Raw genomic sequence first — 19,404 nt, 5'->3', positions numbered from 1 at the left:
AGATTGGAGCTTTTCTCTCCTGCTTCATTCAGTTAATTGAGCTGTGATGGAAGGTTTAGTAATTTATTCTATCGAGTCTTTCTGTACAAACAATCCCAGGCTGAGGAAAAGAGACTTAACTGAATCTCTCCAACACTTGAAATGCAGAATTCACGTTTTGGAAAACACCAGTGAGTCAGTGTCCTTAAATGTTATCAATAAAAGACAGTCTCTATCATCAGCTTTCATGAACTGAGCTCAGAGTTGCCTCCTTTTATTGCTTCTTATATGTTTACAGTGTCTCATTTTTTTTCCTTGATTTCTGGATTTTCACACCATATGGCCACATCTTTAAGTCATTTTTCAGCTGCTCTATTAAATAGTAAAATGAGATTCAGAACAGATTTCTTTGATTTTAAAATAGCATTTTGGGTGTGTGATTTTTTTTTCTTTTGTAAATATAAGAAAGAATTAAAGCACTCAAAAGCCTGAAATTTCAGGTATTCTTATGCAGATGGTGAAATATGTAGCTTTATATTCACTTAGAGTAAATATATGCTTATCTCGTGGTATTTCACCTGCAGTATTATTGATTCATTCATTCTGCATATTGCAATTCATTTCTGCTTAAACAAGATTTAGCCTGTGCTGTTGCTAATGAACATAGATTGAAAATGAAATTAAAAGTATGCCTTTTATAACTATCCAGTATTATATTTCTCATTATAAATGACTGCTGTAGTTTTTAAGTATATATACTACATATCAACAATGCTCTATTGCTATAATTGCGGTTCTGATTCTGATATTTAATAAAATAAAATGTAGGAGTCACCTGTCTTACCTTTTTTCTGGGATATCTAGTGGTTAGCTTTTTGAGAAGCTACAAAGGAGAGAGTGTTATGCCAACACTTAGCTCCTTAGTGGAGTTGGTCCGCGAGGGTTTACAGAATAAACTCTCGCCATTGGATACAGTTTACTCCATAAAGGATTGGACATTTAAAAGGCTATTAAATATTTACTGTTTGTTTTCTGAGCCACAAAAGGCATTTTGTTGTAAGCTGATTTTTTTTTTAAGGACGATACTTAACAAAGGGAAACCGCTGCATGAACAAATGTTGTAACATGAGAAAAATCTGCCATTGATTCAGACTTTAGCAGCAGGGACTGTGTCAATCATAATTAATCAGCTGAGGAGTATGTGATCTGAAATCTTCAATTATCCATTAAAATCTGGACATCGACTTCAAGAAATGACTGACCTAGAGTTGATTGTTTAAAGTTAAAACCAAGTGCACTCAACATCCGGAAGGTCAATAGTCTCTTAATTGTAATTCAGTGAAGTCAATTTTAAGTAACATACAATTTGCAAGTGTTATAAATACAGTTTCCATATTTTAAATTCAATGATGGTACTATTTGTTATACAAATAATTTTTAGTTGAGGCTAAGTCCATTGAATAAGTATATTTTGGTTACTATTGACATTTTTAAGTTTATTATTTAATATAATACATAGGAATGTAGCAAATTTAGAGCAACTGTTCTAAATATTTTAGGTAAAATTCTGCTTTTCTTGAATTATCCTAGTATATTCATTGTTTTTACTGTCACCATGACCAAGGTCCATGAGACTTTTCAATGGTAGTAACAAAAAAGTAAAAAAAAAATATTCTTAATCCTGTTTAAAATCCCAATCACCTCCACATGATCTATTGTATCATTTTCCATAACATAAATCTCTGGAAGAAACTGAAGCTATCTCCCAAGATGTTCTGTACCATTTCTGGAATGTAAAGGCTGTCTTTAAGACCAAAATTAAGAAGACTCTATGTTTTCCAGAAAGCAAAAATCATTACCTGAAATTTAGTGGTGATAGACATGAGTGCTTTGTCTTAAAAATGTGATATTAAGAGAGATGGCACTTACCCAAAGACGAATGACAATGTGCTGTAGACAGTCCACTGACAGGTCAGATGGACAACATTTCTCTGTGTTGTCATTTACAGCCTGTTGTGGGGATTGGGCGTGTTTGCATTGTTGTAGAATGGTCAGAGAAGGAAGGCCTCATGGATAAGATGCCTTTGGAGCTGAAACGGTGGAGAACACAGAATGTGCTTGTGTAGGAAGAAACCAAGTCAGTAGGAGAGCTCAACTAAAGCAGGCAAACATCGTCTCTAGCCACCTTATGTTAAGTGGCCATGTTTAACATAGCATAGTGGGGGTTGGGGAGACACCTTTCAAGAGTATTCAGGTCTAAGGGTCCCTTATTTCCCAGTAAATATCATCTTGGAAAAATAATTTCATTACCTACCATTTATTGAGTGCCTTGTATGGCAAGCATTGCGTTGCGCATTTTGCAAAAGTCCAAGCCGAAATTTCTATGATGTTCTTTTCTCTAATAAGGAGACTTATGCTTACCTAAAGTTAACTGCCTTTCTCTGGCCCACAGAGCTTTGAATGGTAGAACTGGCATGTTGACCTCAGGTCGGTCTGACTCCAAAGTCCTTCCCTGAAAGCTGTTGCCTTCAAGAGGGTAAAGTGCCTGGGAAAATGGTCACATGGATGGATTATTAAAATAGCTTTAAAATGTGACAAATATTATTGTTTTTAACTGAGCAAGAAAGGCTGAATTGTCTACTGGGGAAAATCAGGATAGCAAATGACTACCAACCTCTGGTTGGCTTTAGTAATGACAGCAAGATTTTCCACCACAGAGAAGTAGAAATGTGGCTGTTATCACATTAGGCTGGACTCTTTGGGCCACTGATCAACATAATCTATGACTCCTCCTCTTAAGTGAGAAATATTTGCTTTGGCCACAATGCTTTTTTAAAATATACTTTATTAGGAATATTGGTTCTCTTATGCAAATATAGCCAGCCCACTATTATGTGTAAAAGCCACCCCTAGTCCCTTTAAGCCCACTTGGAAATATATTAAAAATGTCCAGCTCCCAACTTTTCTATCAGTTCATACTCAAATAGATGACATTAATAAGATTAACATCCATTACTATTTATCTGGAAATTCTACATGGTTTTTACGGCATCTGTATTTTCAATGATGGTGCTTAGAGATTTCTATCCATCTAAAGCACATCAGCCAGGATACTGATTTGTTTGAACATCGATGTATGGGAAAGTGATCTCTAACTGGAATAACTAGAGGTGCAGATCTTACTCTTTATGTCACTCCTCTCTGCGAGGTTTTGGTCCTACACTTTGAACTAACCTTGCAGAGAAAAAAGCGATAACGAAGTGCAGTGCACATAGAACGGGTATCTGTTAAAATACTAGCTTTGGAGAGAAACTGAGGTTTAATGCAACACAGGAATTTTCTCTACGTCTTTAGCAGATTCTCATTACAGCTGATTTTAGGTTTTGACCCAAGTGCTTGTGAGTTCTTGATGTCAATTCCATATGTTTAAGAGAGAATGTCAATCTGTTAGTCATTTAGACCCTTCCTTCATTCATGGGTGCTATGCATTTAATACTGGACTCTACATTTTTAAAAATGAAAACGTCTATATCCAAAAAATTGGCTTAGAGTTTGAATCAAATCACCATTCACTCGGAAGGATGGTTAAGATATTGTGGTGAAGATTTACAAGGGCAAAGTGACTGAATAAATATACTGAACCAAACTTTGAAATACTTTTATCCTCTCTGTTCAGTACTTGGTGGTAATAGTATTATTATTTTTATGAATGATAAACACTCATATCTGTTTTCTGTTTCTGTCGCTTGCTTTTCAAGTACATATCACCCTTCCCCATCTATTCCTAGAGAGTTTGCACTCAGAGGGTTTCTCTGGGAAACTAGACAAGAATTATGCCTTGAGTTATTTGTCCTTTATTCATACCTCCCTAATTTATTATTTATTCAACATCATGTATTATTTCCATGTTTTAGAACAGTCTCATTATGGTTCTAAAGGAACTTTGAGCATAAAGATACTTGCAGGCAGTTGGGGGTGTTAATTCCATATGGACAAGTGTAGCAATTAGGATCAAGGGCTATCTCCAGCCATGGTGTGATTCCAGAAGTATTTTGAAGTCAGTCTTCATGTGTGTGCTCCCCAATCTGTTAAATACAAATCAGAAAATTATAAATTTAATAAGATATTTGAGAGTACAATGTGAATCCAGAGAGAGAGAGAGAGAGAGAAAAGACTTGCTTCTTAATTTAACCAGAATTGATGATTAAATTACTTGTACTTGGTATTAGGATATTTGGAAATATAGAGAATAGCCCCATGGCTTCTATTTCAGATCTTGCTTTGAATAGAAGTATGCACATATGGAGCAATTAGATAGCAATTTGAAGCAATGCGTGGACACAAGAAGGAGACAAATGTATATTCTGGGTATAGATGGACTGGAGAGATAAGAAATGATCAGAAGGAAATATAATCAATTATGCATGAAGCAGTACTGAGGAGGGGAAGAGTATTAAATAATGAGATAACATGAGGAAGAACACAGAAGTGGGAAATCAGCAATGTTTATATGGGCTGTTGGGAGGCAAGTATGTACACGGATGGTACAGAAAGGACCAGGCTTTGGTTTTAACCCTTAAGGAGCTCATCGCCAAGTAGGGAAAAGTCTGTGCAAATCACCTATTATTATAGCACCTGTGGTAAGTGACCATAGACTGGAAGAGCAAAAAATCCTCTGCTGGAGGAAGTCAATGAGAGCTTCTTGAAGGGGGAGGTAAAATTTGAAAAATAAGACAGGGACTTTCAGACAAAGGGAATATGAGATTTAGTTGGCTAGAAGTCAGTCCTTGGTGAGAAATAATCTTCAATGTACTTTTAAATCTCTTATCAATTATTTCCAAATTTACTAAAAGACTACAGTTTGTGAGGCCTTGTTGCACAATTGCTTTGGGACCTCATATTTCAAGTATTTGTGAAAAAAATTAATACAATCATCAAGTATAATAGAAAAATTACAATTTTTGCCAAATTTCATCTTCCACCATTTTTGGTTTTCTTTCTTAACTGAATTTATAGTCAAGTATTTTTCACACATAAATGTGTACGAAGAAAAAAGAAAAATTCATGACGGAAAACACTCCACGTTTTTATCTACATATTATTATCTTATAAAGGGGGTAACATAATTCATTCTTTCACTATCATTATTGAAATTAACTCACAGAACTCATGTAACTTTTAAAAGCTGATAGTATAATCCAAACTTCGCATAGCATATAGTATATGAAAATAAGTATATATATATATATGTGTGTGTGTGTCCATATTTGTTTGAATAAGACATCTATCTTATATTTCCTTGAAGTCTCTCTCCTTCACCTTATACTGTAGCATCAACAATTTTTCTTTATACTATTAGTCCTTTAAAAACCACAGTCATCCAAGTAAACAAAAATAGGTAGACCTGACCATATAATATTATATGGATTTAACATAAATTTCATATGATGTACAATGACACTATTAAATGTGTTAATACAACACATAAAGTGACCAATTCTCTTTAAATTTTAGTGTTTAGCATATTTGTTTTGATTGTACGTGTGGGAGCTGCGAGAACAGCTCTGCAAAAATACTTTGCAAGTTACCATAGTGACTAAATTGTGGTGCTTTATGATGTTGTCTTTCCCCTGGGTCTTAATTCAGTTGCATGGTTTTTCAATCACAGTCTAATAGGTGACATTTAAATTTTCCTATTAAAAAAATTTTGTATACGCACATAAAGGTTTATAACTTTACATAAATGTATAATTTGATAATGTTACACATTCTTAAAGTATTCATTTTCTCTTTCTCTTTTGCTGGGTTCCCACATCCCTTTCCCTCTCTCCTTCCATCCCCATAATAATAAACTATGTTAGCAAATGGTCCGAAGCCTTTTACTTTTTTTCCATTTTCATACAATTATATACAGGCCTATATATGCATGTACAAGAAGAATAAAGCAAGATTTTATGAAACCCTTCCAAATTATTTAATATATAGTAGTTCCTATGTATTTTTTAAAGGCGACTTAATATTTCATGTTGTAAATGGGCCATAATTTATTTAACCACTTTGTTTCTATTTTTCTACTATGAATAGTGCTTCGATAAACACCATTATACATATGTCCTCACTTACTGGTGGTAGTTTTATTTCTATGGGATAGGTTCCAAGAAGTTAGGATTGCAGGGTCAAAAAATATGTTATATATTTTAAATTTTCATAGAAGTTACCATGGTACTTTCCAAAAGGACTGTAACACATTACATTTATACCTAGAAGTTTTTGTAAGTCTTTTACGCATGCCCCTGGAATCAGGTGTTATGATTCTCTTTAGTTTATAAAAGTAAAATTTCATTATTACTTTAATTTGCATTTTCCTGACTATTAACAAGTTTGTTGGTTGACAATTTGGGTAAGTTTAAAGAATATATTTATTTAAAAATTGTATCTAGCCTCAATGGTGGTGGTGCAGTGGATAGAGAGTTGACCTGGGACTCTGAGGTCCCAGGTTTGAAACCCTGTGGTTGCTGGCTTGAGAGCAGGCACATCTGGCTTAAATGCAGGCTCACAAGCTTGAGCATGGGGTCGCCAGCTTGAATGTTGGCTCATTGACATGATACCATGGTTGCTGGCTTGAGCCCAAAGTCACTGGCCTGGCTGGAGCCCCTGTCAAGGCATGTATGAGAAACAAGCAATGAATAACTAAAGTGCTGCAACTATGAGTTGATGCTTCTCCTCCCTCTTCCTTCCTGCCTCTCTCTTGCTAAAATAAAATAATAATAATAAAAATAAAAGTGTAACTATTTAAGAATTGCCTATTTATATTATTGTCCATTTGTTAGATTTTAACTTTTTAGAAATCAAATTGTGAGATTTCTTTGTATATTATAAATAAATATTTCCCATTGTATATTATATGTGATGCAATATGGTTTTTCTATATCCATTGTTTCTCTTGTCTTTCAGGCAATTTATGCTATACACATATTTAAAAATTTTTTTTATAAAGCCCTTCAAAAATATGTATATATTCCTTGTGACAGAGACAGAGAGAGGGACAGATAGGGACAGACAAACAGGAAGGGAAAGAGATAAGAAGCATCAATTCTTTGTTGCGGCTCCTTAGTCTCCTGAGTTGTTCGTTATGTAAAATTATCTAATCCCTTTGCCACCTCCCCCAAACAAAGCTCTGTTGAAATTTAATTGGAATGGCATTATTTTTATGTAACTGACTTTTAAATGAAGTTAAGTTTTATCAACCAAAGTCTGGTATGTCTTTCTACTAGTCAGACCCTACTTGAAATCTTTCAGTTCCTCTTATACAGGTCCTGTGTCTTTCTTGGAAAATTTATTCTAAGTATCTTATCATTGCTACTGTAAATATAACACTTTTTCATTTATAGATTCTTAAATGAAGAAAATAGATTGATATTTAGATATTTATCTTATATCCAACTATCTTGCCAATTTTGTTAATTCTAAAGTTATTTTTTTCACTTGCATTTCTCATACGCTTCCATGCACTCATATTACCAACAAGATATATAGTTTTATCCAGTATCCTTTTTTCCACTTTTTATGTCAGCTCTTTTATTTTCTTCAAAAATCCCCAAGATGGCAATAAATAATAATGAAGATACTGAGCATAACTGCCAAGTTTCTAATTTTAATTAAGATGGTTGCAATGTTTTAACATTTTAGGATAACATTTGCTCTTTTCTTCTAACTAAATACTCTGTGTTATAAGTTTCTTTTTTTTTTTTTTTTTGTATTTTTGTATTTTTCTGAAGCTAGAAACAGGGAGAGACAGTCAGACAGACTCCCGCGTGCGCCCGACTGGGATCCACCCAGCACGCCCACCAGGGGCGATGCTCTGCCCACCAAGGGGCGATGCTCTGCCCCTCCGGGGCGTCACTCTGCCATGACCAGAGCCACTCTAGCACCTGGGGCAGAGGCCAAGGAGCCATCCCCAGCACCCGGGCCATCTTTGCTCCAATGGAGCCTCGGCTGCGGGAGGGGAAGAGAGAAACAGAGAGGAAGGAGAGGGGGAGGGGTGGAGAAGCAGATGGGCGCTTCTCCTGTGTGCCCTGGCCAGGAATCAAACCCGGGACTTCTGCACGCCAGGCCGACGCTCTACCACTGAGCCAACCGGCCAGGGCATAAGTTTATTTTGTTGCTATTGTTCTTAGAGATTTTATCATTGGAGATGACTTCTAAATCATATCAAGTCATAGCATTTGGCATTTATTAACTTTTTTTTAAAGTGAGAGACAGAGACAGACTCCCTCATGCATCCTGACTGGGATACACCTAGCAAACCCCCTACTAGGCAATTCTCTGCCCATCTGGGCTGCTGCTCCATTGCTTGGCAACTGAACTATTTTTATCACCTGAGGTGAGCCCATAGAGCCATCCTCAGTGCCTGGGCCAACTTTGTTGGAACCAATTGAGCTATGGCTGCAGGAGAAAGACAGAGAGAGAGAGAAAAAGAGAAGGGAAGGGGAGGAGTGGAGAAGCAGATGGTCATTTCTCCTTTGTGCCCAGACTGGGAATCAAACCCAGGTCCCCACCTGTTGGGCCAATGCTCTACTGATGAGCCTACCAGCCAGGGCCATATTAACATTTTTAATAATTTTCCCTTAATGTGATAGGTTTACTACTATCAAATCATTTTGCATTCCTTGAATAAATCACCCTCAGTCATATTAACTATTGTTTTGACACATTGATTCTATTTTTACTGGTACTATGTTTAGAATTGTATTTATATTCATAGTAAAATTAACACAGTTAAAAATATTTTTTATTATTATCTTTAATGGGTTTTGATATTCAGGTTATAACTCTTTATGAAATAAATTCAAGAGCTTTCCATCTTTTGCCATAGTCTGGAATAATTTAAATAAGTTTGCAACAATAATTGTTTAAAGATTGGATAAAACCATATTGCCCTGGTGACTTTTTCAAAATGATAGCTATTTTTTGTGGTAATTACCATATTCAAATTTCACTTCTTCATAGGTTGATTTTGGGAATTTATATTCAGTTAGGAAATCATTCATTTCCTCTAGATTTTCAAATTTGTTTTCTATGAAGTTACATATAGTATTCTCATAATTTCTAGTTTCTTTAGATTTATTTTGTGATTCTTTTCCCAGTTTTTTTTAATAGGTATCACTTAATTCTTTAATTTTTAGCTTTTTCTTCCCGTAAAAGCAAATACTTTGTCATAAATTTTCCTCTGCAAATATCTTGCTGTATCTCATAGGTTTTTATTATCTAAACAGTTCCCAATTGCTCTTTTTCATCTTCAGGGTTTATTTAAGAGAGTATTTTTAAGATTTCCAAGTTGTTAAGATGATTTTGGTCATCTTTTTTATTTACTTTTAATTTTATTATATTGTGATCATAGAGTATGCCCTATTAAAATTTATTCATTTTCTTTCTTTTTCCCTTTCTTTCTTTCTTTCTTTCTTTCTTTCTTTCTTTCTTTCTTTCTTTCTTTCTTTCTTTCTTTCTTTCTTTCTTTCTTTCCCTCCCTCCCTCCCTCCCTCCCTCCCTCCCTCCCTCCCTCCCTCCCTCCCTCCCTCCCTCCTTCCTTCCTTCCTTCCTTCCTTCCTTCCTTCCTTCCTTCTCTTCTCTTCTCTTCTTTCTTTCTTTCTTTCTTTCTTTCTTTCTTTCTTTCTTTCTTTCTTTCTTTCTTTCTCTCTCTCTTATTTCTTTCTTTCTCTTTCTTTCTTTCTTTCTTTCTCTCTCTCTCTCTCTATTTCTTTCTTTCTCTTTCTTTCTTTCTTTCTTTCTTTCTTTCTTTCTTTCTTTCTTTCTTTCTTTCTTTCCCTTCCTCTCTCCCTCCCTCCCTTCCTTTTTTTTTTTTCTTTCTTTTTTTGTGACAGAGACAGAAAGAGTCAGAAAGGGACAGATAGAGACAGACAGACAGGAAAGCAGAGATGAGAAGCATCAATTCTTCATTGCAGTTCTTTGTTGCAGCTCCTTAGTTGTTCGTTGATTGCTTTCTCATATGTGCCTTGACTGGGGGAGGCTATAGCAGAGTGACCTCTTGCTCAAGCCAGCGACCTTGGGCTCATTCCAGCAACCTTGGGCTTCAAGCCAGCAATCTTTGGGCTCAAGCCAGCAACCATGGGGTCATGTCTATGATCTCATGCTCAAGCCAGCTACCCTGTGCTCAAGCCAGATGAGCCTGTGCTCAAACCAGCAACCTTGGGGTTTCGAACCTAAGTCCTCTGCGTCCCAGTCCAATGCTCTATCCACTGCCTGGTCAGGTTGCCCTATTAAAATTTCCACTTAAAATAATCCCTTTTCCAAGACTTCCTCCCTTTCCTTTCCCTTCAGGTAAAACGGGTATATACCAGCTTCTGTATCTTATCAAAACAGAGAGATCTTTGGGGAGGGCTGAGAAACAGGCTGGAAAAAGAACCTGGTCCCTAAATAAATATATGGAAAAAGCTGCTTTCTTGCCAGGACCTCTATTACGTGAGAGAAAAATAAGCTCCTGTCTTCTTCAAGACATTGTGTTTGTCCTCCTTGTTATAGGTAGCATCTTAACCCTTGTATTTATGAACCTTATCTGCAAGCTTACCTTTTCATAATGTTTTGGCCATTATTCTTTAATGCAGATTTCAAATTCCTTGCATGGAATATAAGTATGCAATGCTTACAATTCCAATTTTGCATTTAGTGGTAATGGCACTGTCACCTCAGGGATACAAAACAAAATCATATCCCTGGAAAAAATATAAATGTGTCTATATATTTGTATAATTTATATTTTATTTAAATATGGAAATACTAAAATTGTCTGAGACTGTGCACTGTGTTTTAGTCAATCTAAGTGCCATTAACTCTAGGCATTCTTTTTTAACCACTAAGAAAGAGAAACTTCTGCCAGTTCCATGGTTCAGTGAGTCAATGCTTCATAACAGTTAGCGTGTTTATTCTGTACTTAAAGATTGCTTTTATACTACTCAGCCATAAGAAATGATGACATCGGAACATTTACAGCAAAATGGTGGGATCTTGATAACATGATACGAAGCGAAATAAGTAAATCAGAAAAAAACAGGAACTGCATTATTCCATACGTAGGTGGGACATAAAAGTGAAACTAAGAGACATTGATAAGAGTGTTGTGGTTACAGGGGGGGGGGGATGGGAGAGGGAAAGGGGGAGGGGGAGGGGCACAAAGAAAACAAGATAGAAGGTGACAGAGGACAATCTGACTTTGGGTGATGGGTATGCAACATAATTGAATGACAAGATAACCTGGACTTGTTATCTTTGAATATATGTATCCTGATTTATTGATGTCACCCCATTAAAAAAATAAAATTAATTAAAAAAAAAAAGATTGCTTTTAGACTTCTTCAGACATAGATTTTAATTTTATATTATGCTTTTGCATAGATAAAATTGAATGATAAGTGAAATAAATTAGATGAAATATTCCCCAAACTTCTTCACATTCCGAGTCTGACTTTTCTGAGTTACTTTCAAAATATAGTCATTGAGATTCACTCAGTCTTTTTTTTTCCATAAAATATTATCCTCTTTAATATCAAGATGCAGAAAATTTTAAAAGAATGCAAGAATGCTTTACTCCGTCTCTGAGATTTTCTCCCAAACTTCTGATATCAGTTCTGAAAGTTTTGATAAACATGTATGTGGTGGGTAGAATAATGCCCCCCCCTCCAGATATCTGCATCCTAATCCCTGGAACCTGTGCATAGAATACATGCAAAGACAATCAGTCGCAAATGGAATTAAGGTTGCCAATCAGCCAACCCTAAAAATACTGAGATTCTCTTTGATCCTTCGTGTGGCCACCACCAAATCTCAACGGGGAGGCAGCTGAGAACTCGACCTGCTGTCACTGGCTTTGAAAGTACAGAATGCTGTAGTCTGGAATAATTTAAATAAGTTTGCAACTATAATTGTTTAAAGATTGACTAAAACCATATTGCCCTGGTGACTTTTTCCATGTGCGAAAGAAAGAGGGCAGCCTTTTGAAACTGGAAAGAGCAGCAGAGCATTGTCCCCTAGAGCCGCCATAAAGGAACACAGCCCTAATGACACCTTGACTTGAGCCCAGTGGGGTCCATTTCAGACCTCCAAACCCCGGAACTGTAAGATAATAACTATGTGTGGCTTTAAGGCATTAAGTCTGTGGCAATCTGTTCAGCGACAATAGAAAATTAATACAGTGTTCCAACAATGATAATGTCTTAAAGTTGACACCGGACTGACAGCAATTTGAAGTTATACCATGATTTCAGAGACCTTGAAAATATACCTTAATGAAATATGGTAAATGTTTATTAAATAGGTGTCATGGGAAAGATCATCTCAGGAATTGTCATTGTAGACTCAGATGGTTTTGTGATACTCAGAATCCAGCTAGGCATTTTAATATCTGAAGAAAGTGTATCAATGCCAAATAAGAATAATATACAAGGAGTTGGGATTCCGTCATGTTCAGAGGTCTTTAGAGCTGATGGGAATATATTTAAATAATTTAAGAGCCAAAAAAGAGATGTGACAACGGGGACATGGTAAGTGACACCTTCTTTTAAAGTTCTGGGGTTCCCATTATATACTACACCCAGGCTGGAGGCAGATTGCTGTCGCAGATAAGAACCGAGACAGTGTTCACTCCTGTGGTCATTACACAACCGCGTACTCGGGGATAACACAACTTCTTTTTAGGACAACATCATTAATCCATTGGTGACAGCATTAAATCCAGGCATGTGAATTGCTGCTAATAATAGCTAAAACTTCGTAAAAGATATAATTTGACATAATATTTACAGGTAAGCATGCCATCCCAGAGTAAAAGCACACTTAAGAATCTATACGATTTCAGAGGCCCCTATAGAAAGAAAAGTATCTGATGATATATAATAGTTTGAAGTCTGTGAAAACACTCCAGAATATGCTCTAACCAAAGAGTGAATGAAGCAGAGTATGTAACTCAAGTCAGGGAAGATGAAAGAATTAAGAGTGGTGCGCAATGAACTTCGACACTTCTTCCTCTGGTTGGGAAACCCTAAAATGGATAGCATTACATACTCATTATTATTATTATTTTTGTTCAGATGAATAGCCAACTTCTCAGCAGTTCTCGCTAACTGGCCGTGTGTTCTGTGAGCTCGGACTCTGCCCTGGCTGCAGCTCCCTCTCTGCTGTCGTAGAGGACACTGTGGTGAACCACTCAGATCCCTTTCCAGAAACCCTCATTTCCCAGCTGCGTGGACAACTGGTTGCTTGACAGCTCACAGATGGGTGTCTTCCAGGAGTTGCCCCAGACAAAGGGAGAGAGCTTACACAGGGCTGGTTGCTATGTAGTGAAGAGCCCTGGCCTCCTAGTCTCCACCTCCGAGGGAGCTCCCACCCCGCCGACCCCAGCAGATCGGCTGAGGCTCCCTACCGCACCTGCCCTGCGCACTGCATTTCAGCTCCGTCCGCCCAACCCTGTTTCCTTCACCCCGACCGCCATTGTTTCTGAGAGGACGCCTGCGCAGACCTCTAGCGTCCAAGCCCCGAGTCTCAGAGCTTGTTTCCCAAGGAACATAAAACTACCGCAGGGATTTCGGAGCCGAATCATGTGCCGCTAATTGGCAGTGAGGACCGCCATCAGCAGCGGCAGATGGAATAACAGTACTTCCTGGCAGTTTGGGTGCAATTCATAAACTTGACCTGGTGGTGAGCGGGGAATCAACATGTGTAGACCAGAACGCATGGTGCTGGAGTAGCTCAGGCATTTGAGAGTACTAATTATAGGGATTTGGAAATGAGATTGCTGTTGCTGGGAGTTATTGATACATTGGAGCAAGACAAGCTTGAGGGTAATTATTCCCCAACGAGGCCTACTGGGTAACATATAATGATACTCCCATATCCTGTAATTAAAGGGCAGAAGGGCTAAGGATCAGATGCTGAACTCAGTTATAAAGGCAGTAGAGCATCAACACAAATTCAACTCTCCATCCTGAGAGGTTGGCTCCATTGAGGTTAGGGCCCCAGCGGGAACAGAGTGGGCCCCTGAGACTTGGAATGGGGACACAGGGAAGATGTGCTTGGCAGTCTTGACTCCCCAGATCCATCCGAGCTCTGGGGGCCTGCAGAGTGGTCCACTCCTCCCTGTCCATGGCTGGCCTGGCCTCCTTCTTTGCAGCCCAGTATGTACCTCACTTGGAATATATCTCGCCTGTCCACAGGCTACCAGACCAATAACTCAGTGATTACAATATGACCTGGCTAGTGAAGTGCTGAGCCTGCCCCAGGAGAGGAATTATATCCTGAAGGTGCTGCAGGACCCAGCTAGAAGGTTGGAACAATTGTTCTATGAATGTGTTCTGCTAATGTATCCAGCAGCTGTTAGGTCCAAGAGAGACACACAGACTGGAATTACGAGTACAGATGTGGATGATGGATGGATCTTCTGTCTGAAATGATTACTCCAGGCCTCAGTAGTTCACGAAAATACTTACATAATTACCTAGTACGTTAGGGAAATTTAGGTTCCTCAGCATAACTGTATCTCTTCTAGAATATGTTTCACTTCAACTTTATTGTTCTAGTCTTGAAATTTTACTCGAGTGGACATCAATAAAGCCTTCTGCCCAGGTGATTTAGCCAACCTACAAAAGAATTTATTCTCTGTGTAGTGATGACTTGAATAGAGTAGTGAATATTTCAGCCAGCCTTCTCTCTCTACTAGGCAGGAAAGCAGTGCTGTCTTCATTTTACTGTCAATGCACTCATGAACTTGGAGAGGTACATTTTAAGACTGAACAAAGGTTTCAGTTGTAATCTGATAGAAAAAGTACATGACCAAGTGCTCTTCTTGGCATAAAAGACCTTGTGATGATCCCTCGTGTCCATTGGTAGAAAAAGTACATGACCAAGTGCTCTTCTTGGCATAAAAGACCTTGTGATGATCCCTCGTGTCCATTGGTAGAGACTGCCCTGAGCCGTTACAGACCCGCTTCCTTGGCCATTGCAGCCAGGAGAAACCATTTGCCTGTCACAAGAATTTGCAATTGCACCAGAATGTCATCATTCCAGGAAACTGTAAAGCAATGAACATGTTTATTTTCAGCCACAAAGGAAAAAAATATCCTGAGAACCAGATTTTCTTGGCAGTTTGAAGCATTTATTAGAAAATCTGTAATTTCTTTTTGTAATCCCACACTCAGTGGGCATCCCCTTTAATGGAGGTATGTCAAGCCTGGAGAATTATATGGTACATTCTGAACTTGCTTTGCTGGGAAAATAAGACTCATGACTTAATTTATAGGCTTGTTGAGTTCACCACCCTTCTGGCTCTCTGGAAGGCAGAATTAATGTCTCGTAATGGCTTAAAGTGGCCTAAAGTGATCTCAGGTACCCTTAAACTCTGTGAAGGGAGGACACTGAAATTTGATACTGGTGTTTTACCTTAAGTAACATCTAGTACAAAAGGTTCTTTGCAAAGTTAGAGACTATTTGGGAGCTTTCTGGGTAATCCCACCAGGTGGAGATTATTTTTCTGTGTTTCTACGGATTTTATTTTTTATTCCTCTCCATCTAGAAACATACAGGCTTTTAGGTGATTGCTCCTTAGAATGTGCTCTCAATGTGGACATAATAAGAATCACTGATGTGTTAGGGAGATAAAGCCTAGCTCCTCTCCACACCCAGACATGTGCTGGCTGGCCACATGCCAGTTGCTGGCAGGTATGTCCTGGGTTCCTCTCCACTGTGCACGGGGGTGCTGGCTTCAGGTGGACTTCCTGTGTAAATGGCAGGTGTCTGCAGTTTTAATCCAGGATTTAAACCTACTTTGGTTAGTATTTCTTTCTCTTGGTTCACTACCTCTATCATTACATTTTATTATTCATTAAACTGGGAAAATCTGCATTCCCTTCATAATAGAGTCTGATTCTGTTTTTTGGATGAGAAATTGCTATTGTCTTTTGAGCCTCACCCACTCTTCTGCCCCTTTGCACCGCACGTTAGGACACCAGTGATAAGAAGGTCTAGCTGCTACTTCCTTTGGTGCTGGAAGGAGGATCAAACCATGCAAACCCCTGCCTGTGTGTGGGGAACCCTCCCCATGGCCCCGGCCCCTCACCATTATAAAAACCCAACTCAGCCCCCTTTCCAAACTCTCTTCAGTGATTTTTGGATTTCAGTGAGTTTGGAACTGCTGTGTTCTGCCCAGAGAACTTTTATCATGTGAGCTTGTCTAGGTCACAGTGACTAAATATTGTATCAAACATTATTCTAAATGGTTTATAAAGGTATTTTTAAAATTATATTAAAATTTAAATCAGTAAGCAAGTGTAAGGCTGTGGTTGAGGCCAGGCAGGTCCACATTGGATTCAGGCAGATTGTAAAAAAACTACGGAACCAGAAAGTGTTAGGCCATTCTGTTTAATAGAGTCTCGCAACGGTGAACAAGTACACAGGCAGAGAAAACCTCTTCTCAGGCAAACAAACAGCAAAATGGCCCCCCACAGTGGTGGGCGGAAGCACCCATAGCCTTAAATAGGCCATACACACGTGGCGCTGCCACAGGCTCATGCACCAATCAGGCAAAATGCTTGCAGCTGGTAAACGAGTGAGCAAGTCTAACACAGCTGCCCCACAGCGAGTAAATTAGATTACCTTTCATAATGTGGGTCCCTCGATAAAGGAGTTCTGCCAGCAGACCCCCTTCAGACGTGAACTGAAGCATCAACTTTTCCCCGGGCTGCCGGCCTGCCAACTCACCCTACCGGCTGCAGGGTTGTAGTAGTCGTTGATGGAATGTCATCCACTGAGAGCCATGGGGGTGGTTACTAGAACACAGCCAGCTAATCTCAGCAAGGAAGGGAATCTCTTCATCTCAATTGAAAGAAGTCAAGGAAGCTAAGGGCAGGCATTCCCCACCCCCCTCAAAAAAGTCACAATTTCTTACCAGTGTCTGGACATGAGCCAGTTCTTAGACCTGGACAAGGACTTGGACTCTAGGGGAAAGGACCCACAACACCATAGCAAGTATTTGGTCAACGACTCATTTGTATTTTCCCCCAAAGGGTCCTATGGCCGCTTACTCACGGATGCTTATTAAACCCTTAACTATGTGCCAGGACTTGAGAATGTGACCGCTGCTCTTTGGGACTCCACAGGCAAAACAAGAGTTAAGCGCTTTAAAAGGGTAAGTCCAAGGTGTGACAAGATGATTTTATTATTCTAATTCTGCTGTTTTAAGTGTAGGTGGTCTTCTTTTTTAAAATCTAAGTGAGGTAAAACATTGGTTCCCTCTGAGAAGATTGTGACATTGCTCCCTGTCATTGGGAAGTGCAGAAAGGTTCTGTAGTCCAGAATTCACAAAGAATCTTTTCATTCAATGAGCTAAATGACCATACATAATACATTTAAATTATAACTCACAGTTTTCTCATTTAGTGTTTGTTTTTGTTCTTTTATACCGTAAGAAATTAATGAGGCTGAGAGTCTTAACCTGTGTTTTATGTACTTAAAATAATTATGATTAAAGGCCTTTTACACATGTGTATTTATCATGAATTCTTGTTCAAGGAATGATTTTTCATGGTTCAAGAAGCAAAATTAATTTAAATCGGCAGCTAATGCCCAGTTCGCAATTCCGTGAGTCAACTGGATGATGCTGACATTTTTATGTGGTGCCTCCTCTAATGTAATAAAAGTGTGTCAGTCAGCAGTGTGCCTGATGGAGGACGGGGCGGAACACTCCGTGTCTGAATTGCTCACTGCCGTGTTCCCGGTCACGTCAGGGGCTGTAGGGCTCCATTCTCTTCTGCGTCTCTGCTATCCTGAAGTTGACTTGTGTGACGAAACTGAATAGTGTCGTCAAGTGTTCATAGTGACATTCACCTCTGGTTAGACTTCCTGTCACTAAATGTGTGCACCTTGCCTTCTCCACCAGACATCAGAGCAGGGAGTGAATCCACTGTCACTTGTCCATGATCTCCAGCACGTGGCAGCGTGAGGATTGAGGGCAAGTCGGCTCCTCCACTGTGCACGTGCATGTCGAACTTGCATTTGTTCTGAAGACTCAGAACCCCAGTGTTCTGGCCTAAAAGGGGCTGGATTCCACGCAGAGTAAGAGCCCACAGCCCTGGGAGTTCCCTCTTGTGTTGATCTGCTGGCAGCCAGGTGCTCCTTGTAGGGCAGAGTGAGTAATTGTGAATATTTTAAATGCGGGTCGTTGATTTGTTTTCTACTTGGTGTGTAGCTGAGAGTGAAGCTCTAACAGTGCCTGGAATACCCTTTGGGTTAGCCTGAGCTCCTCTGCGAGTGTTGAAGTCAAGAGCTGCAGGGCTGCCTTCTCCCCTCCACAGATATGCAGAGAACCCTGGAACTCAGTCTGTCTGGGTGGTGGCTCTTTAAAGTAGTAGGTGCAGGGATAATGCATGAATGGGTAACAGCTCTGGAGGAGCTCAGGGAAATTTTATTTTGCTAGGAGGGATGATCTATGCTTTTTGAAATGGAATAAACAGGACCCAGGTGTGAAGAGGTGAACATTCTGCTAATCAGTCATGAAGCCATTAAAAACTATATAGCATTAGTAATAGCACAGAATGTTCTAAAAAAATTTTCTGGTTTTGGGCTCCAACTTTGCCACCTACTCACTGTGAGATGTTGGGCTGTTACCTCTGAGTCTCAGTTTTCTCATCACAATAGGGAGATTGAACCAAATTATCTATTAAGTTCCTTCTTACTGCATCTGTGATCCTGTGACATGGTCTCAAGATTTCAGGTGAATATGCACTCATACTTCCTAGCAAGAGAAGGAGTGGCCTCTACAGCCAGCCCAAGGAAGACTTTTATTGAGTGCCTAATAGTCAACACAGGATAAGAGTGAAGTACGTTTTCAAGTGCCCTGGCAATGCTGAAGATGTAGAAGTCCTCTTTACTCTTCCACCCCTTTAATCCTAATCATCTGTGGGGGGGATGAAGGGTGTATGGTCCCTTCATCAGCATAAGCATTTGGTATTAAGAATTTTTCTGCATGCAAATAGGTGAACCAAATAACCATGCAATCTTGTATAGAGAATTTGGGTTGGTTTTTAAGAATTCACAACTTTCAGAATATATCCTGGAGTCAACACGATTGATTCTCATGTTTGAGAACTTCTTTCCATTCCTCAGAGGCCTAGCTCTGTTGCGGATACACAGAGCAAGCACCAGGCCCTCCACTGGATGCATCACATCCTGTCTTGCTTACCAACACATACATTTCGAGTTAAACAAAACTCAGTTCATTGAGAAATTTCTTAGTTTGGAAGTGGCCTTTTAATTCGTCAAAATAAAATTTGGGCAATACTTAGCTGGAGGTTTTAAAAGTTAGATGGTTGCAAAAGTTAATGAATACAGTTATTTTGTTGTTTCATCATCCTACAGGGTTGAATT

This window comes from Saccopteryx leptura, chromosome 7 (genome assembly GCF_036850995.1).
Source record: "Saccopteryx leptura isolate mSacLep1 chromosome 7, mSacLep1_pri_phased_curated, whole genome shotgun sequence".
In the NCBI taxonomy this organism is placed as follows: domain Eukaryota; kingdom Metazoa; phylum Chordata; class Mammalia; order Chiroptera; family Emballonuridae; genus Saccopteryx; species Saccopteryx leptura.
This window is presented reverse-complemented; position numbering follows the sequence as displayed.